This window comes from Narcine bancroftii, chromosome 6 (genome assembly GCF_036971445.1).
Source record: "Narcine bancroftii isolate sNarBan1 chromosome 6, sNarBan1.hap1, whole genome shotgun sequence".
NCBI classification, from domain to species: Eukaryota; Metazoa; Chordata; class Chondrichthyes; order Torpediniformes; family Narcinidae; genus Narcine; species Narcine bancroftii.
The window spans coordinates 83,822,539-83,844,666 of NC_091474.1; positions in this window are offsets into that span (position 1 = coordinate 83,822,539).

The following is a 22,128-nucleotide window of genomic DNA, read 5'->3' on the forward strand; positions in this document are numbered from 1 at the left end:
ATTCAAAATAGATCAATTCCTTGAACAATGGATAATAAAATTCTACATGCATGGTCCCATGATTGTTATGTTCAAGCGCAATTAATGTCATTTGAACAGTTTTTAAAAAATCAACATTCATTATAATACAATTGCCTGCTACTTTCAATTAAGAGGTTTTTTCAGAGATGAATTAGGACCAACCATGATTTAAACAGAGTGCAGTGAAATGGAGATTCTGATACAAAAGAGGAACAAAGAAGTTCACATCAGTAATGTGAACAAAGATGGGAATCAGATTTGAATATTTGTATTGATAATAAGACCTGGACTGATTTATGTCAGGACTGCTTGACTAGCACAATTCTACTTCTTTGGCTTGGCTTTGCGGACGAAGATTTATGGAGGGGGCAAATGTTCACGTCAGCTGCAGGCTCGTTGGTGGCTGACAAGTCCGATCCGGGACAGGCAGACACGGTTGCAGCGGTTGCAGGGGAAAATTGGTTGGTTGGGGTTGGGTGCTGGGTTTTTCCTCCTTTGCCTTTTGTCAGTGAGGTGGGCTCTGCGGTCTTCTTCAAAGGAGGTTGCTGCCCGCCAAACTGTGAGGCACCAAGATGCACGGTTTGAGGCGATATCAGCCCACTGACGGTGGTCCATGTGGCAGGCACCAAGAGATTTCTTTAGGCAGTCCTTGTACCTTTTCTTTGGTGCACCTCTGTCACGGTGGACAGTGGAGAGCTCGCCATATAACACGATCTTGGGAAGGCGATGGTCCTCCATTCTGGAGACGTGACCCATCCAGCGCAGCTGGATCTTCAGCAGCGTGGACTCGATGCTGTCGACCTCTGCCATCTCGAGTACTTCGACGTTAGGGGTGTAAGCGCTCCAATGGATGTTGAGGATGGAGCGGAGACAACGCTGGTGGAAGCGTTCTAGGAGCCGTAGGTGGTGCCGGTAGAGGACCCATGATTCGGAGCCGAACAGGAGTGTGGGTATGACAACGGCTCTGTATACGCTTATCTTTGTGAGGTTTTTCAGTTGGTTGTTTTTCCAGACTCTTTTGTGTAGTCTTCCAAAGGCGCTATTTGCCTTGGCGAGTCTGTTGTCTATCTCATTGTCGATCCTTGCATCTGATGAAATGGTGCAGCCGAGATAGGTAAACTGGTTGACCGTTTTGAGTTTTGTGTGCTCGATGGAGATGTAGGGGGGCTGGTAGTCATGGTGGGGAGCTGGCTGATGGAGGACCTCAGTTTTCTTCAGGCTGACTTCCAGGCCAAACATTTTGGCAGTTTCCGCAAAGCAGGACGTCAAGCGCTGAAGAGCTGGCTCTGAATGGGCAACTAAAGCGGCATCATCTGCAAAGAGTAGTTCACGGACAAGTTTCTCTTGTGTCTTGGTGTGAGCTTGCAGGCGCCTCAGATTGAAAAGACTGCCATCCGTGCGGTACCGGATGTAAACAGCGTCTTCATTGTTGGGGTCTTTCATGGCTTGGTTCAGCATCATGCTGAAGAAGATTGAAAAGAGGGTTGGTGCGAGAACACAGCCTTGCTTCACGCCATTGTTAATGGAGAAGGGTTCAGAGAACTCATTGCTGTATCTGACCCGACCTTGTTGGTTTTCGTGCAGTTGGATAATCATGTTGAGGAACTTTGGGGGACATCCGATGCGCTCTAGTATTTGCCAAAGCCCTTTCCTGCTCACGGTGTCGAAGGCTTTGGTGAGGTCAACAAAGGTGATGTAGAGTCCTTTGTTTTGTTCTCTGCACTTTTCTTGGAGCTGTCTGAGGGCAAAGACCATGTCAGTGGTTCCTCTGTTTGCGCGAAAGCCGCACTGTGATTCTGGGAGAATATTCTCGGCGACACTAGGTATTATTCTATTTAGTAGAATCCTAGTGAAGATTTTGCCTGCACTAAACCTATTACTGGTTGAAAGGAAGCATCATTATTAAAGCATATTTTGAATATTTGGCATAAACTGAATAATTTAATTGGATAAAAACAATTCTGAAAATGCTCTTGATTCAAAATAGATCAATTCCTTGAACAATGGATAATAAAATTCTACATGCATGGTCCCATGATTGTTATGTTCAAGCGCAATTAATGTCATTTGAACAGTTTTTAAAAAATCAACATTCATTATAATACAATTGCCTGCTACTTTCAATTAAGAGGTTTTTTCAGAGATGAATTAGGACCAACCATGATTTAAACAGAGTGCAGTGAAATGGAGATTCTGATACAAAAGAGGAACAAAGAAGTTCACATCAGTAATGTGAACAAAGATGGGAATCAGATTTGAATATTTGTATTGATAATAAGACCTGGACTGATTTATGTCAGGACTGCTTGACTAGCACAATTCTACTTCTTTGGCTTGGCTTTGCGGACGAAGATTTATGGAGGGGGCAAATGTTCACGTCAGCTGCAGGCTCGTTGGTGGCTGACAAGTCCGATCCGGGACAGGCAGACACGGTTGCAGCGGTTGCAGGGGAAAATTGGTTGGTTGGGGTTGGGTGCTGGGTTTTTCCTCCTTTGCCTTTTGTCAGTGAGGTGGGCTCTGCGGTCTTCTTCAAAGGAGGTTGCTGCCCGCCAAACTGTGAGGCACCAAGATGCACGGTTTGAGGCGATATCAGCCCACTGACGGTGGTCCATGTGGCAGGCACCAAGAGATTTCTTTAGGCAGTCCTTGTACCTTTTCTTTGGTGCACCTCTGTCACGGTGGCCAGTGGAGAGCTCGCCATATAACACGATCTTGGGAAGGCGATGGTCCTCCATTCTGGAGACGTGACCCACCCAGCGCAGCTGGATCTTCAGCAGCGTGGACTCGATGCTGTCGACCTCTGCCATCTCGAGTACTTCGACGTTAGGGATGAAAGCGCTCCAATGAATGTTGAGGATGGAGCGGAGACAACGCTGGTGGAAGCGTCCTAGGAGCCGTAGGTGATGCCGGTAGAGGACCCATGATTCAGAGCCGAACAGGAGTGTGGGTATGACAATGGCTCTGTATACGCTGATCTTTGTGAGGTTTTTCAGTTGGTTGTTTCTCCAGACTCTTTTGTGTAGTCTTCCAAAGGCGCTATTTGCCTTGGCGAGTCTGTTGTCTATCTCGTTGTCGATCCTTGCATCTGATGAAATGGTGCAGCCGAAATAGGTAAACTGGTTGACCGTTTTGAGTTTTGTGTGCCCGATGGAGATGTAGGGGGGCTGGTAGTCATGGTGGGGAGCTGGCTGATGGAGGACCTCAGTTTTCTTCAGGCTGACTTCCAGGCCAAAAATTTTGGCAGTTTCCGCCAAACAGGACGTCAAGTGCTGAAGAGCTGGCTCTGAATGGGCAACTAAAGTGGCATCGTCTGCAAAGAGTAGTTCACGGACAAGTTTCTATTGTGTCTTGGTGTGAGCTTGCAGGCGCCTCAGATTGAAGAGACTGCCATCCGTGCGGTACCGGATGTAAACAGCGTCTTCATTGTTGAGGTCTTTCATGGCTTGGTTCAGCATCATGCTGAAAAGAGGGTTGGTGCGAGAACACAGCCTTGCTTCACGCCATTGTTAATGGAGAAGGGTTCAGAGAGCTCATTGCTGTATCTGACCCGACCTTGTTGGTTTTCGTGCAGTTGGATAATCATGTTGAGGAACTTTGGGGGGCATCCGATGCGCTCTAGTATTTGCCAAAGCCCTTTCCTGCTCACGGTGTCAAAGGCTTTGGTGAGGTCAACAAAGGTCAGCGGGCTTTGGACTTGTGGTGAGGGGCCGTACACAGCCTTTAGAGCCTCGTAGAAACCCCTGAAGTCGCCAAAGTCCGCGCTGAGCTGGGTTTGGTTGGTGAGGCTAGTCCACCACTCATTTTGGATCTCCCGGAGTTTGCGCTGAAGATGGTTGCATGCGCGACGGAAGGCTTGTTTCTTCTCTGGACAGGACGGCTTTGTAAGGTGAGCCTGGTGGGCAGCTCGCTTCTTTGCCAGCAGCTCCTGGATTTCCTGGCTGTTTTCGTCGAACCAGTCCTTGTTTTTCCTGGAGGAGAAGCCCAGCACAATTATAGTAAGATAGTGACTGGCGCAACATAATTTTTTTTGCATCTGCTATATCTTACCTCACAGAAGTTAGGTAAATTAAATTCTAGTATTTCAGATATGTTTTAGATGTGGGCAAGAAACAGGAGCCTTTTTACATTCTACCTGGTCATGCTCTAAAATGAAACCCTTTTGGGAAAATTGAAGAATTTTATGAAACTAGATTATTAGGAAACAATTGCCACAAAGTCGAGAATTGTTTCTCCTAGGAAATAGTGTGGACATAGGACCTAAAATGAGGCTAAGTACCAATTAAAATTTCTTAAAGTTGCATTGGCAGTGGCCAGGAAATATATTGTGGTTACCTGGAAATCTACTTACAATTTAAGAAAGTATAATGTGATTTTGTTGGTATGGAAGCCAAATTTGCATAGTGCAGGGTTGAATATTTAAGATACTTATTCTGTTCTATCCCATATTTGAGTTTCAGGTTTAAAAAAAAGGATGGACTTTCTGGACAGGATTCCAGAAAATAATATTTCATGGTTCTTTTTTAAAATTTACTTTCTCTTTCTTTCTCTTCTATTTTGTATCTTCCTTCTATCTTAGTTGGAAACAGGATAACCTGTATCAAGTATTTTTTTTTCGCTTTATTATACATATCAGTAATGGTTAATTCGTGATACTCATTTAACCACAAAATTAAAACAAAATACTCAAACAAAAACGAATCGGGATTGTAGGTCAATTGGGCTGAATGGCCTGTTACCACGTTGAATGTCTAAATTTTAGACTTAAAATTTGACAGGAAATCACAAAAGTAGTTTATATCTAAAAAAAATGGTACATGATCAGAAAATTTTAAGGTGGTTTTCATGATCAGCAGTCCAAAATCCATAAAATTCACCAAAATGTATTCAAAAGGCAAAATCTTCATTGTCCAGTATTATTAAATGGCAGGAATTTACGTATCAACAGCCTGGCATGTTTCCTATACCTCAATAACTCTACAAGTGTTAGCAATAACCTGATGTGCTAAAATCAATGCCTTTCCTTTGTGTTTGAAAGGAATGTGACCTGCGACACTTAGACCTTATTTGGAAGGAGAGGTGAAGACAGTGATTTGGATCACCCTCCTCCTGTCGCTGGTCTTCAAATTCAGTTTGATCGTCCACATAGGAATTCTTTGAACTGTTTGGCTACATCCAGTGCACCTTACAAATATAAAACATCAACGCTTGTGAGACAAGTAAGAGTTTTGGTGCAGATGCTACAAGGTCCTTGTGTGTATGATGATAAATTCATTATTATCTCAAGCTTTCAGGGGCCCCTCAGCCTCAGTAGCCTATTGGGGGAGATAAGGTTACAACGTCCACTATCTCCACATGTGACATTCAGCTGCTCCTCCGCTGAGCTGACTTTATTTTGTGAAATCACATACCAGGTTCTTCACACTCAGCTGAAGTATCTAATCTTGTTGCACCTGCAAATTTTGGGATTGCATTTAATGCCAAATGAGATTGAGGTTTACGTTACCCAGGAATTGTGTGTTTCGATTGAAAACTTCTTTAAGGAGATAGCTTGTTCTATTATTGAACATTTCACACTGATTACCTGTGAAGTGACGGTCGGTCTGGAGAACCATAGAGCCATACAGAAAATCGAGTCACCACTCTCAAGGTCAATCGTTCCCTCAATTCATTTTGAGAGTTAAAATCTAATAGTTACTGACCTAAATTGGAAGATTTCCCCTGTGAGTGAGGTGTAGCAAGATCACTGATGCAATGATGCACAGATTTTAGGTATTGGTACCACACACACTGTGGCAATCTTCGCACATTAAAATTGAAATCATAGAAAAATGTGTCATCTTGCTTGGAAACTGCCCTGAACAAATTTGCCATCAACTTTAAGCAATGGAGGAATTTACAAATTCTAAAATAACTCTGGTGATTGGATGAAAGCCTGAAGAAAAGTTCAACTTCGAAAAATGCAGCATTTTAACCACATGAAAGGTGACTCCAATAATTTCCCCTGCTGAAACATTCTGGTAATATCACTGATGGCCTCTGCCTCCATCCACTTCCCACCCCATGTGACCTCACCCTCTTGGCGAGATTTGCCATTCCTTTCGTGAATTAAAAAAAGACAAACAGCACAGTAACAGGCCCTTTCGGCTCACCACCCAGTGCTGCCAAATTACACCCAATTTCCCTACTAACTCCATTATATTTTGAGCGGTCGAAGGAAACCCAAGCCCCTGGGGAAAACCCACACAGACTGGGGAGAACATACAAACTCCTTACAGACAGTGTGGGATTTGAACTCCAGTCTCGATTGTTGTCACTGTAACAGCGTTGCGCTAACCAGCACAAGCCAGGGATAAAATCACGATAAAAAGAGACAAGTGTTCATTTATTTGGCTGGGGTAATGCCATTCCCAATCTGTGTGATTCAAAAGAGGAGCTGAGCATTCGGGGGGTACGAATAACCTTCTATGAGACTGCTCTAAATAACAGTCCTATGTGTGACATTGCTATAGGTTAATGTAGATCTCGAAACATGTCACTTGCTTCAGAATACAGTAAAACCCCTTGGTATCCAGCACCGCTGGGGGAATGATGGATGCTGGATAAGTGAATTTTCTGGTTGCTTGAGATTGCATGTTGCATGATTGATGAACTAATGTTCATATTTTATCGATTTATTTTCCACATTTTGCCATTTGTTTGAGGCTGCCTATTGCATTAATTCCAGGTAACGGGGATTTTCTTGTACATTAGAAATGTTAATATAGTAGAATACATGTTATGGTCACATTTGATTGGAACTAGAATTGGCAATTTGTTCCTCCACCCTGGACTATGTCAAGGTGGAGTGGAATAAATGAAGGAGTGGAAGATATGTCTACATTGATGTAAAGCTCTAACTGGGATCTGCTGGAGTACAGTTATTTTTCCCCACTGCCAATTAGTGGTAATTCTGCCTTGTCCTCAAGTAAAAGAATCTCTGGATTGTATGTGACGCCATGTACGTATTTTGACAATAAATCTGAACTTTGATCAGAGATTCAAAGAGGAATAGAGCCACCAAAAAAAAAATGTGGTCATGACAAACATTGGGCTGAGGTGTAAACATTGTGAAACTTCAGAGAGGCAGATTGTTATCTGGTCAGGAAGAAATGGAATGGGGAAGGGGAGATTGAATCTATCCTGGAGAAGTTGCAGTATGTCTGTGTGGACAATTGTTACTGACTTTTCACTTAAAAGGGAATACCAGAGTAGAAAAATATAATGTCCCCACTCTTCTTTGAAATTATTCTTTGGAATCTTTATATCGACACACGAGACCATTCATGCCAAACATATTTGAAAGATGACAGAAGCAGCAAACAAAGGTTGTAATGTTCAGGTGGGGGCTGTTTTACAGTGTTTGGAGTACGAGGGGTGTTGCTGCAATGTGGGAATATTTTTCTGACTAGCAGTGTTGTGTCATATCTGAGAACTTGTAACAATACTAATTCAAAGGAATGCAAATGCTTCACTTCTCAGTAAAAATGTTCCATTTTTTGATGTTCACAAATAAAGAAGAAATACAAATATTTACAGAGCATCTCCAGCATTTTCTGTGCTATATTCCAGGAAATGCAAGCACATCTCTGTGGAACATTGATCACTGAAAGGATGCCATAGAGGCATTTCAAATGCTGAAGGGTCTGGACAGAATAGATGCAGCCAAGGAGATTTCCCATGTTGGGGAATTCTTGGTCAAGAGGTCATGAATTCAGGACAAAAAGGGTGTCAATTGAAAACAGATGCGGAAATTATTTTTTTTTAGTCAGAGGGACTGTGGAACTTGAAGCTGTGGAAATGAGGTTGTTGGGTGTATTTAAGGCAGAGATTTCCAGGTATTAGATTAGTAAGGCTTATGGAGAGAGAGTTGGGGAGTGGGGTGAGTTGGGGAGGATGGATCAGCTCATGACTGGAATGGTGGAGCAGACTTGATGGGACAATAGGCCTACTCCTATATCTTGTGATTTTGTGAATAGACTGTTTAACATTCTCTTTCTCTGATTGGCACATTATGAAGACACAGTGATACCAGTGGCAGATTAGGCTGAAGCCTAGGGGCCCGGAGAGTATGGAGGTCCGAGCACCTTGGGTTCAGCCTACTCAGTGAAGGGTAGCTTAGTCTCCAGTTATTGTTTCCACTTACTGCGCAGGTGAAGCCGGTGACTGTGGGCCAGAGTCGGGAATCACACTGTTGCTGGGGTGATGAGCGCAGCAGTTTCTAGGAGCTGGTAGCGGCAGCATGAAGATTTGTGACATGTGCGAGGAGGGGGCTAGTGCCCAGCCTGTCACCTGCGGTAGGTAAAGTGAACCACAGGAGGGGTGCACAGCGGTGTGAGAGTGTGCGTATGTGCATTCACCCCGAGCAGAGAGTGCAGTTTCTATTGGGGACCATGAATAGTGGGAACAGTAGGGGAAGCAATCACTTGTTGGAGTTGGAGGGCTGGGGTCTGCTTGGTGACTGGGTGCTGACGGGACCGCTGGGTGGCAACTGGGGATGGTTGGGTTTGTGACTCACATTCACTGCCTCCAACTGTTTCTGAGAGAACAAAACATTTATTTTTAAAGGATGATATTTGCAGTTGTGTGGCTGACGATGACCAGCTGCACAGATTTCCCCATAGACTTGGCTGCGACATTTCCAAGATTGGGTAATACAGTACAGGGAAATCAGCATTTACTTTCATGAAAATTAATCCAATCTCTTCTTCCCACTCTCAAAAACATCCCCCCCCCCCTCACAACATCTGTCAAACCTAAGCACTCCTAACTGATAGGCCAGTGACGAGTGGGGCTCAGGAGAGCAAGGGTTGGCCAGGGCAGCCTGGGCCATGGCAGGGAACAAGGGGTGGCCCGGGCTGCAGTGGGTAGCCAGGCCAGGGGAAAGATCTGGGGGACCTCACTGAAGCTCAGCCGAGGGCTCGCGTGGTAGTTAATCCATTACTGGGTGATACAGATAGTAGCAGTTCTCGTAACCCTGGTTCGATCCTGACCTCTGGTGCTATCTGTGTGGAGATTGTGCCTTTGCCCTGTGACTGCGTGAGTTCATCCGGGTGCTGCAATTTCTTCCTGTGTCTGTGGGTTGGTAGGTCATTTGGCCAAATATGTGGCAGGGATGGGGGAAGGTGGTGGAAAAAAAAATCAGTAAAAACACAAAAATGCTGGAGGAACTCAGCGTCCATAGGAGTAAAGATACATTACCGACATTTCAGTTCTGAGCCCTTCTTCAAGATAAAAGCCAAGGACAAGAAGGCATCAGAATAAAGACTGACCCATCAGAAAGTGTTAATTGGTTGAATTAATTTTGGCCCTGAAAGGAGCTGTGAGAAAAGAGTGGGGCGGGGGAGAGAGAGGGGGAGAGAGAGAGAGAGAGAGAGAAAGAGATCACGCACGAGCTGGGGGAGATGTGAAAATAAGGTCCAGGTGATTCGTGTAAACAGGTGATTGGTGTGAACTTCAGGCGGAAGGGCCAGACTCTCTGATGCATCTCCCCACGATTCTGTAATCTCTTGGATTACATGGCCGAGGTATGACTACAAAAGTGCTCAATTGACTGTGAAACACTAAGATTATGAGGTTTGTCATATACATGAGCACAATATACAGGCGCAATAAGATTCTTCCTTGTTGCAGCTACACATGTGAAAACCAATAAAGCACAAATTAATATGATGCGGCACAAGGAAAGGGAAAAGATAACAAATATAAAATGATCAATGTTCATGAATGTTTGGAAAAGGACATGAAAGGCACCCTGGAAAGTAAGTCTCTATTTCCATTGGACTTGGATCCGGAAAGATTTTGTTAGCCTTCAGTTTGTCCTACGCCCTAATCGGTGCTTACTTTGGCACAATGCTTCCAGGTGGTGGTGCTGTGTCTCGGGCCATCAATAACACTGGTTAGATTTAAACTTCAATGGAGTCTGTGTGCAGTTGGCCCCATCGCTCTGTGACCACGTGGGGTTCCAATCATAATCATGGTCCATCCCTTCGCCAGCGAAGATGAACATGGTGCCTTTCTAGCTCTTCTGCCCTCACAGAACATTTTGTAGTTGTTGGCCACTGCAAATCGCAGAATGCCATGCAGTGCAATTTTTTGCGTGGCCCTGCCAGTCAGTATGGTTGATGTGGAATGACTGGAGATGACACTTGATTACATCTTTGCAGCGAAGATGTGGGCAGTTACTGTAAACTACATCTTTTGTCGGTAGACATTGAGGTGAATTGGGGGATGCTAATGGAACAGGTGTTAGATCAAATAGATTGTATGGAAATAAGCATGGGAAGCATGGGAACGCCGTTGCTCTCTGAACCAGCAGAGACTCAATGTGCATCTCCCCACAATTCTATAATCTCTTGGATTACATGGCCAAGATATGACTACAAAACTGCTTAATTGACTGTGAAACACTAAGATTATGATGAGGTTTGTCATATACATAAGCACAATATACAGAAAATTGGTTGTCTGACAGGAGGCATAGAGTCGGGATAAGTGGGAGTTTTTCAGGTTGGCAGAGAGTGGTAAGTGGGGTGCTGCAGGGGTCGGCGTTAGGCCCACAACTGTTCATCATTTACATTGATGACTTGGAGGAGGGGACAAAATGTGGTGTAGCCAAGTTTGCGGATGACACCAAATTGAGTGGAAGAGCAAATTGTAATGAGGATGTGGAGAGTCTGCAGAGGGATATAGTTAAGATGGATGAGTGGGCAAAGGTCTGGCAGATGGAGTACAATGTTAGTAAGTGTGAGGTTATCCACTTTGGCAAGAAAAATAAAAGAGCTGAATATTATTTAAAGGGTGAAAAACTACAGCGCACTGTTGTGCAGAGGGACTTGGGAGTGCTTGTGCATGAATCGCAAAAAGTTAGGTTGCAGGTGCAGCGGGTTATTAAGAAGGCAAATGGAATGTTGGGCCTTCATCGCTAGAGGAATTGAATTCAGGAGTAGGGAGGTAATGTTGCAACTGTATAAGGTACTGGTGAGACGGCACCTGGAGTACTGTGTCCAGTTCTGGTCTCCATATTTGAGGAAGGATATACTGGCTTTGGAGATGGTCCAGAGGAGGTTTACTAGGTTGATCCCTGGGATGAAGGGTTGACTTATGATGAAAGATTCAATCATCTAGGATTATATTCGCTCGAGTTCAGAGGAATGAGAGGAGATCTTATAGAAACATATAGGATTATGAAGGGTATGGATAGGATAGATGTAGGAAGTTTTTTTGAGCTGGCCGGGGAAACTAAAATGAGAGGACACAGTCTCAAGATTCGGGGGAGTAGATTTAGGACAGAGATGAGGAAAAATAGTTTTTCCCAGAGAGTAGTGAATGTTTGGAATTCTCTAACCAGGGAAGTGGTTGAGGCTGCCTCATTAAACATATTTAAAATTTGGTTAGATAAATTTTTACATGATAGAGGAATTAGGGGATATGGGGAGAAGGCAGGTAGGTGGAGTTAGGTTATAAATTAGATCAGCCATGATCGTATTGAATGGTGGAGCAGGCTCGATGGGCCATTTTTGGCCTACTCCTGTTCCTACTTCCTAATTATGTTCCTATATGCTGAATATCCTCTTCCACTGTATTAAGGACAACCTCTTGGGTCTGTCTGGCATGTGGCCTGTACCACTCACTACCTCTGTCAGATTTTAGATTTATTGTCAGAGTACATGACACCATATACAATGTTAAGATTCTTTTTCCTGTGGGCCAGGCAGAATTTCCACTTACTGGTAGTGTGAAAAACTGCACACTCTGCCCTAAAACAGCACACTTCACTCTGTCAGTGATAACACTGAGGGCATCAATTCAATCTTTCTGCTCAAGACTTTTCTACATCCAATTTGCAAGCTGTCACTTATGAAGTAGTGTTTATTCAGATACTTTTACATGCATTTGAATCTGATACATTCTTATCCAACACTCAATCCTGTCACACCAACAAACAATATTTTTGGCTTTCATTTGCACTTGGTTAAGACCACTGCACAAGGCTCAATCTCTCCAGACCGTTGATGTAGTTCCAGCATTCTCTCCCCAAATGTTAAAAGTTCTTTTACTCTATTGTTTACATCATGAAATTCATGAATTGTCATAATTTATTTCATAGACTTGACTTAATAATATTAACGTTGATGAAACATGGACTATTTCTCTCCATGGATAGATGCACAACTCCCGCTTCTCAGTTCACTTTAGATTCCTGAATTTCAATTTGTGTTTCTCCTATATTATTAATCCATACTGAATTCAATTATATTTTAAATGCATTATAACCCTTGAAGATACCTGTTACCAATGGACTTTAAAAATCCAGTCATAAAATTAAAATTTGTTTTTCCACAGTTATTTATGCTTCAGAGAGGCCAGTCCTGTTGCGTCTATGCTAGTTGAGAGCAAATTCAGATGAATCCCACTTCTAACTCTCTCAGTTCAAATTATAGGCCATCAAGTATAGATCATAGTACTTTTCAAATGTACATTTTAAAAGTAAGGAGCATTTCTGTCTCTACCATGCAGTCACTCAGTTGGAGAGCCTAGAATGCTAATTTCAGACCATTAAATTCACCTCTAACCCTTCGCCTCTAACCCTTCCCTTTCCATCTAGTTGTTTAAATGTCTTTTGAACATTACAATTGTATCCACCTTTACCACTTCCTCAGGTACCACATTTCACAAACCCCTGACCTTTAATCTGTGCCCGCTAGTTTTAGATTCCCCTATCCTGAGAAAAAGACCATGACCTTATTTTTGCCCTTCATGGTTTTATAAAAAAACCTACAAGGTACCACCTTTGCAATGCTATGCTCGGTTTGGGGGGGTGGGGGGTGGAATCCCAGCTGATCCAAGCTCTCCTTCTAAATCAGGACATCCAGTCCTGGTAAAAATCCTCGTTATACTTTATTTTGACATCCTTGCCAGCTTACTGTCACAACTTCAGACCAGACTACTCAGAGAAACAAATCTGAGCACAGGGAAAATGTACAGATTCCATACATACAACAGCGGAGGTCAGGATTGAACCTGTGGCCACTGGAGCTGTAAGGATGCAGCTCCGCTGGCTGTGTCACTGGGTGCCTATTTTGCAGTCAAACACCAGGCATTATCACACATCTTAGTTCCCTCCCCCATATGAGGGGCATGGCAATAAACTTGATGGACCAATGATCTATAAGTATGGACCAATATTATAGAGAGACTAGATTTCACACTCCACAATGGTTACTGTGAAATTTAAAATCAATGAATTAAATAAATCTGAATTCATTTTATATTTGGTACATTTTATATTTGGTATCTGGAACTCAAGCATCCTGCAGCCTCAAGCAACTGGCAAAAAGGTAAAAATATGTATGGTTAAAATTGTAAAAATAAATGTTCTCTGAAGTAACACAGAAATCTTTGGTGGCGATGGGAGCAAATATTCAGCCAGTGGAGTGCCTTGGTTGTGCCTTGCTCATAGCAGCTGTTTGAATAAATTGAAACAGCAATGGCCTCACTCAGGATGAAGAGTTGGTTGACGCTGGGGTGAGTCTCTTCAAATGTCTCCATCTCACTGAATAGTAAGAGATGAACCAGTCAGAGGCTTTATCTGTAAACTTGTGGGAGGGAGCATTAATTATATATAATGTTATTGCTCATTAATTATATGTAATGTTATTGCTCATTTTTCGGGCAGCTCCGTGGAGGAGGAGGAACCTGCAGATGGTTAAATGTTTTCAAGGAATGTGACTGAAAATAAAGTGGAATGCTTTAAGATTTATACATTCATGTAAGTGACTTTTGTTCAGTGCAGGTACAGTGCAGTATTTTTTGGCTTTTTTCTTTTGAACTGTTGATTCTTAATGCAGATGTATTAGTTAGGCATTGGAAGATTAAGTCTCAAGCATAGCTGCTGGATACCAGGGGTTTTGGGGTAAATGTTAGCTGAAGCCACCTTTCTCAGGAAAGGAAATCCATTATCTTGTCTGATCTCCATGTGCCTGATTATTACCTATTTTTGCAAGTCCGGAGGTGAATCAAAGCAGTGCATCAAAGCACATAACCTTCCCCTGCACAGGTTCTGGCAGATAAACTTCACCAAAGCAGTTAGGGAATAGACAATAAATGTTGCGAGTGGACTTCAATATAGAAAACAGATCGCCATTACTCAAGGAGTGGACTCATCATCACCACCTTAAAAGTTATTTAGATGGATAAGAAAGTTTGATAGGGATATGGGCTGAACGCAGGCAGGTGGAAGTAGCTTGGATGATGGTCAGCATGGACAAGTTGACTCAAGGCTAGTTTCTGAGGTGTAAAATACTTTGACTTGATGACCTTCTCAAGAGTATTTCGGATGGACCTCAGAATGCCTGGTTCAATACCGGCTTCTGGTTCATTCTGCATGGAATTTACACGTTTTTCCCGTGACCATCCTAAAGATGTGCGAGCTGACCATTGTGAATTGCCTACAGTTTGTGCGTGAATGATAGAATTGGGGAGAGTTGATGAGAATGAGGAACAAATGTCAGTTTAATGTAAATGGCAGCTCATGGCCAGTGCATACTTGATGGGCTTGCTTCCCTGCTGTGCCTTTCTATCCACCCCATGACTCTGTAGCTCTAAAAGAGATACAATACATGTTGGTGAGTAAGACCATGTATAAGATGACCCCCCACCACCCCAGAATTTTCCTTAAAAATGTAGGTTTTAAGCTATATTTGTTGTATAAGACTAGAAGTCTAGCACTTCATGCTGACTAGTCAGTGACGGTGTCGCAATATTTTAAAAGCAAAGTTTAAATTTTATTAGCATATTTTAAAATAAAACAGGCCATTTAAAGCCAATGGCTGTCAGAGTGGGCGGACAGGGAATTCTGAGACTTCGCTGCTAAAGTTTGGATTTTATTCTTGGCGTATAAGATGACCCTTTGCATACAAGATGACTCTAGTTTTTGGGTGGTATTTTTAAGATTCAATACCATCGAATACACTGACATATACAATATAAAGAAACGTAGCAGCTTTTTGTCATCTTTGGATTTGCAGATTGTTAAATTTTCTCCTTTACAAGATAATCATAATTTATGTATTTTGCTTCAGTAAATGACATATGAGGATATGATGTTTGAGGAGCACCAGCCAGTAGGGTGTCCTCTTTATCTTACCCCCCACCCCCCCCCCCACCCTGCAGAGCCAGTTTACATGTTAAGTTATGTAAGAATTGCAGGCAAGAGACCTTGGTTTGCAAACGAGGCATCAAGACTGGCATTCACTCAATTAAACCCAGCAGGGTGCGAGGGAAAGATGTGCCAGTCAAAAGTGAAATGAGTTAGGTAAAAAAAATTGAAGTGAAAGCATACTTGAGGTACGGAAAGGCTCCTCTGACAGACAGGCACAGAGAGGGACTTTTGATTGCAGTTGGTTCTGATCTTTATTTTTGCAGTTGTCAGAGACAGTCATTTCCAAATTGTTCAATTGCACTGGTTTGCTCTTTTGAGTGTTACTCCAGGAACAGTGAAAGTGAATGAAGCAAGGAACCTTTCTGTGTAAAGACTGGAAGGTAGATGAACCACTGATTGATTAGTTTACCCTGATTTACATCATGCAAGATCTTTCCATTGTTTTGTGTTCAGGGAACTGCAGCTCAACAGCAGCCACACATAATAGGATTTATGTGGAATAATTTGCAGAAAAAAAACCCTTTTCCCTTTCATGCGAGATATTTAGAGAACTATCTCATCCCAGGCAGATAGTCACATCTCACTAACCAGGCTGCTGTCAGTCTATTGAAGGAAAGTGTCCTGCCTCAAGGTCACAGTGACGACTTTCAATTTTGGTATGGTGCTTCAGTAAATTCCAAGAGCAATGAATATTTCAATTCAGATAACTGTGCGGGTGATACTATCAGAAGAAAGCAGCAGGTGCAAAAACTTCCTGCTGTTTAGATGCAATACTTAATGCTAATTATCAAGGATGCTTAATAACAGACACTTGGAAAGTTAAAAATCAGAAACGGTGCCTTGTTCTCTGGCCCTGCAGTCCAAATTAACAGGTTAGATCTTATTTCTATGAAATTTCATGACATGTTCATGACACTAAATACTGATTCTGAATTTAGAAACCAAATTGGAGACCTTTCATCCCATTGTGTTCTTCCTGCCAAAAGCATGTGGTTCACATAATCCCATCAATCCAACTGCAAACGATGGCCTTGCAGGTTATAATCCTTTAAGTGCTTAAATACTCCCTTAAGTCCTTAAAAAAGTCTTTAAATACTCCCTGACTTGTGATATATGCAACTTATGCCCATCTCCACATAAGACTGAAAATATATTTTTTTTTAATTGCATTGATTACGTCGTATTTGACAAATTATAACAGGGAATCAGGGCATATAAGAGCCAAAATGTGCATACTTACCTTATTGGTCATGTCCTGGATTCCACAGTCTGGGCGTGAATTCAATTTCATTAGGGCGCTCGACTGTCGCACCTAACTCCAATATGCGAAACCACCATTCCTGCGCCGACTAAAGACTCGTCCATGCAAGCAGGATTCAAGATGGCCGCACCAAGCCAACAGACCTCAGGACCCCAGGATGCAGACGAACAAGGTAAACATGGACCAGAATGTGGAAAGATTCACCAAAATTGATGGACAAATTCGGGAAGCTTTAAGTTGTTTTGTCAAATCTACAATGAAAAATAATTTCATTCAAATGTTTGCTTTAAGACTTGGCACTCTATGCACACAAGCAAACTTCTGATATGCGTCCATTTCGAGATACAACCGATCCTTCAGTCCCCATTATGGTCTTAAGTCAGGGAGTACCTGTATGACAAGGGTTTCAATCTCTACCACTTCTATTTAAGCCAACAAGCTCTCACCTCCTGTTATTCTCTAAAAGAAAATATTTTAACTCAACCCTCTGATCATGCTTCTAACAGCCAAGTTCAATCTATCACCTTCCAATACCATCTTCACTGCTAACGGAAATAGGCCATGTTAATCTTCTGATATGTTTCTCTTCTATATTCTGATGCAACACAACTCTCCCTCCAGTGCTCTCATACCCTTCGCAGCGGTGAATGGGTCAATACCCTAGTATGGGCTATTGCACTACATCTAGCTCAAACTCAGTGGTTCTCAGTGCTTAAAGTGGTATGAGAATAGAAAGAAAAAGTTTTAATCGTCCCTAATTGACTTGTGATGTGCAAGGTTTCATAACTCCAAAGGAAATGGGCCAATGACCATTTTTCTCAAGCAAAATATTTCAGTAAAAATTGGGTCTAGAGCAGTGGTTCTCAACCTTCCCTTTCCACTCACATACCACCTTAAACAGTCCCTTACTAATCACAGAGCACCTATAGCATAGAGATTACTTAAAGTGCTGTGAGTGAGAAAAGATTGAGAAGCACTGCTTGAACTTGACTGCCCAGTTCTTATATTCTGTGCCTCAGCTAATGAAATCCCTTACCCAAATGAGAATTTTTGCCAGAAATTCTCATCACGAACGTTTCACAAAATTTGTTGCCTTCCGGCAGCATGACAGGACGAATATTTATATCAACCACCTTGCAAAATCAATAAGAATAAGTGCAAGGAAAAGCAAAAGACAAAGTGAGATAGTGTCTATGGTTCATTGATCATTCAGGAATCTGATGGCAGAAGTTGTCCTTATGCCGCTGAGTGTAGGGTGAACTGCTGTATGCTTATTAAACTGGTTCGGCCCTGTCCTGTGGCTCCTCCCTTTGGACCCTGTATAAAGGCTCTAACCCCATGACCCCTCCCCAGAAAGCTTGGGTCACAGTCAATTAAAGCAAATAAAAATTCTCCATTATTAATATTTAGTTTACCTCCCTTTATTAATGTTTGCTTGGACCAACAGTACCTTAATATTTTTAAGGAAATGGTTAATACAGCACGATGTCGTCTTGAGATATGACCCCTTTCATTTCTCCCAGGAATGCTTTTCCATGCCAGACACTCACCCAAGAGAACAGTTTTACTTTATAAATTCAAAGAGAGCTGAAGAAATGGTCTGAATCAATATAGACTAGGCAGAACAGAAGGAGCTCTTTAAAAAAAAAATGCAAGGAAGCTCTAGGCAAGAGGTTCCCCACAGAAAGATGCAGCAGAATTTATTGTCATGAACATGCCACAAAATATATCATTTCACAGCAGCATCACAGGTGCAAAATTGCTGTAAATTACATTTGTGAAAAATAAATTAGTGCAAAAGAAGAGAAAGTCAAACCGTGTCGGTGGTTCACTGTCCATTCAGAAGCAAAGAAGGTGTTGGGTGTTCAGAAGAATGGAGTAGTGGAAAGGCAATTTGGATTTATAAATATAATATTTTTCAAATCATTTAAAAGTCCATTGAGTGTTGTTCTGATATACAACTACTATTTCAGAAATGCAGAAGCCAATTTTCACATTGGAAAATCTCACAAACTGGAAACCCGACACTAACAGCATTGTGAAGAAAGCACATCAGCTCTTTGCCTTCCTCTGGAGTTTGGTACAGTCTGACTTCAGAAGCTTTGGCAAATTCTAAAGATGTGTGGTGGAAAGTGCTCTTCAAAAGGTAGTGGACACAGCCCAGGGCATCACAGGCAAAACCCTCCCCACAATCGAGAACATCGACAGAGAACACTGCCATTGGAGAGCAGCAGCAATCAAAGAACCGCATGAAACAGTTCACACTTCGTCCTCGCTGATACCATTAGGAAAGAGAGGTGCCACAAAACCCGTACCACCAGGTTCAGGAACAGCTGCTCCCTCTCCATCATCAAACTCAATCAGCGACTCTTACTTTTGCACTTTAATTGATCTTCTTCATCTGTGTATTGCACAGTCATCTTGTTTACATTTCTTCATCGGTTTACGAGTACATATCTTTTTGAGACGAGTTTTTTGCACAACCAAAAAGTGGTAATTCTGTCTCAACCACAGGAAAAAGAATTCCTACCCTGACAATAAATCTGAAATTGTTGATAATTGTTGTGAAACAATAAAATGTGCAGACACTGTGATTGTAGGAAATTCAGCAGGTCACGCAGCCTATGAATTTTTTATATATCTATGATAATAATCTATGAGCACTTTTGTGTATCTATAATAATGTGTGTGCTTGTTCCTTATTGGTATTGAATACAAGGTACGTATCATCTCATCCTCCAGGAGCAAGTACCCTGTTTTAGAACCTTGCAAGGTTCAGACCTAATGACAATGAAGAAATGAGGGGATATTTCTCAGTTATAAGAACACAAGAAAACGGAGCAGGGGTTGGCCATCCAGCCCATTGAGCTTGCTCCACCATTCAATGAGATCATGGCTGATCAACACATACCTGCTTTTTCCCCATATCCTTCAATTCCCTAACTGTGTATCCAACCTTGTCTTAAATCTATTTACTGAGGTCGCCTCCACTGCTTCAATGGGCAGCGTATTCCACAGATTCACCACCCTCTGGGAATAGCAGGTCTTCCTCATCTGTCCTAAATCTACTACCCTGAATCTTGAGACCATGGTCTCATGGTCTCCCCAATAATAGAAACAACTTACCTACCTCTATCTTATCTGTGCCTTTTATAATTTTATATTATTCATGGTGCAAGCAACATGGAGGGAATCTGAAATTTGGTGTTCCCACACACCTGTTGGCTTTGCTGTTTTTGGAGTTGAGAGGTGCTGTCAGAACGGTTTCAGACAGTCACATGGCCTGCTGATGGTGAAGGAAATTAATGTTTAGGATGTGGCACCAATTGTGCAGGATGCTTTACCTCGGATGGGAATGAGCATCACCATGTCACTGATCTTCAAATCTGCCTGTAAACTAACCAGCTACCATAATATCAGTCACAGTAACCAATAGTAATACAACAGGTTTAAGTGCTTATGTGTGTGTGGCCTCTGTCAGTCGTGGTCAACCATGGGTACTGCGCCTCTGATAGTAGCTGGAGTGCCCTCTCCAGGATGCAAGCCAAAGCAGAGTTGATATGTCCATGGAGTAGGACACCCCTCCCACCCCCACATGCTAATGGCAGGCCCAAAGGAAAGTCGATACAGTTTGGTACCAGCAGCATCACCAGAATTGCTAGGCTAGTGCTGGGGACACAGTCAGGCACTCCAATTTCAGATCTTTCCTCAGGGTTTACTCCCAAAGCATTTCCCATGAACGGGCATAGCCAGAAGGCAGTTGAAGTTGTCCTTCTCCGAGATGAGTTACTATCCATGGTTTAGGAGTCCCATCTGCCTGGAGCAACTGGTTTCAAGGCACCGTTGGTCTGCTTTTGCCTCTTCTGTCAGCGAGAACAGCTTTGCCAGGCATAAAAATGATGCCACACGTAAAGGCCAGGAGTTGGACTTGGTTGTCAGGGCCTGTTAAGACGCACCCCATGAAGAGCATTTGTGTACCATCCTTAATGATGACAACCTTTCAAGCCAAATGATTTAAAATACTGGAAAGAAATGAGGAAGAACTTCACCATTGGTTCAGGGTTCACTCTGCTTACTTGTTTCATTGAAGTCTGACAGAACTAAAGTACAGGAGTTGAGTACATTTCATAAAGAAAGACAAACTAATGGACATTTCTTGGGGAATACCATAAGCTGTTGAAGAACCACTTCTGCCTTGTTCTAAATGCTGTGGATCCTCAGGTAAATGTAAATCAGTGGTTTTCAAACTTTTCTTTCCCTATGCAATAGGTGCTCTGTGATTAGTAAGGGATTGCTTAAGGTGGTATATACGTGGAAAGCACTGCTTTAATTGTACCTCATTGACTCGTTATGTGAATGGTTTCATAACTCCAAAGGAAATGGGCCAATAACAGTTTTTCTCAAGCAAAATATTTCAGTAACAATTGGGTCTAGAGCAGTGGCTCTCAACCTTTCTTCTAACTACATCAGAAAAAAAAGCACCACAGATATTGGAAATCATGAAAAAAAAGACAAAATGATGGAAAGACTTAGCAGGTTCGACTGTATCTGTGGGAAGTGAAACAGAGTTAACACTGCAGAGTGGCGTTGAAGGAGAAGTTGTTCCATGTGGACTGTTAATTCTGCTTCCCTTCTCATAAATGCATCCTGACCTGCTATTTCTAGCATTTTACTTCAGATTTCACCTGGCTGTCGGCTGCAAAACTGTACAGTTGCCGAGTTGCATCTCACATGGAATATGTTTTGTCTGGACTTAGACAGGAATGAGCTGTTTGTGAAGGGCTGAAAATAGCATGGATTATGGGCTAGGCACCAAGCGCTAATAAAGATGGATTGAGTTAGCTATTGTGTGCACAGCAAAAAAGTGGTCGGGGAAAGGTAAATTAACTTAAATAGGCAAGAGGTGGGGCTGATAGGAAATGGCAGCCGGTCTTGGAAAATAATGGGTTTCTGAAGGAAATGAATCATAATTTCAACTTTCTAAGGATGTGTAATATACAACAATTGTACATAGTGACACAATTATGTTGAACACATACCAATGTGTGGCTTTCCTCATTAGGAGGATGTGGAAGGGTGGGGGGTGAGGGCAGGGGAAAGTATTGCAGATAAGATGACAAAACTCAACCCTGAGAATTAAAATACACTGCCACTCCTGATCCCTGCTTTCCAGAACATTTCTGAAGCCTTTAGTTCCTCTCTTGTTGACAAGGAAGTTCCATTAATGTCAAGTACTGAATCTCATTCCGAAGCTTAACCAACCGTTCCATCATAAAAGCATTGTATTTAAATGCTTCATGGGCTCGCCTCTGGATCTCTATCACCTCCTCCAGCCCGACACTCCTCTGCTTTTGATCCTTTGCACATAATTTAATTTAATTCCTCCTCTTTTGCCAACAACCAAGTCCTGACAGTCTGCAATTCCATTCTCAAACCTCTCCCCCTCTCTCCTTAAATCCAAAGGCCTTGGTCAGCCTTCATATGTGCTTCATTGTCAACATTTCCTTGACATTTATTGACGTACAGTAACATTTCCATTATTTGGAATTCAATCGATCAGAAACCCAAAAACCAGCAAAAAAATTTAAGGAAATTAACAAAAAATATATTCAAATAAGTAAGACTGGATGGATGAACCCCATGGAGG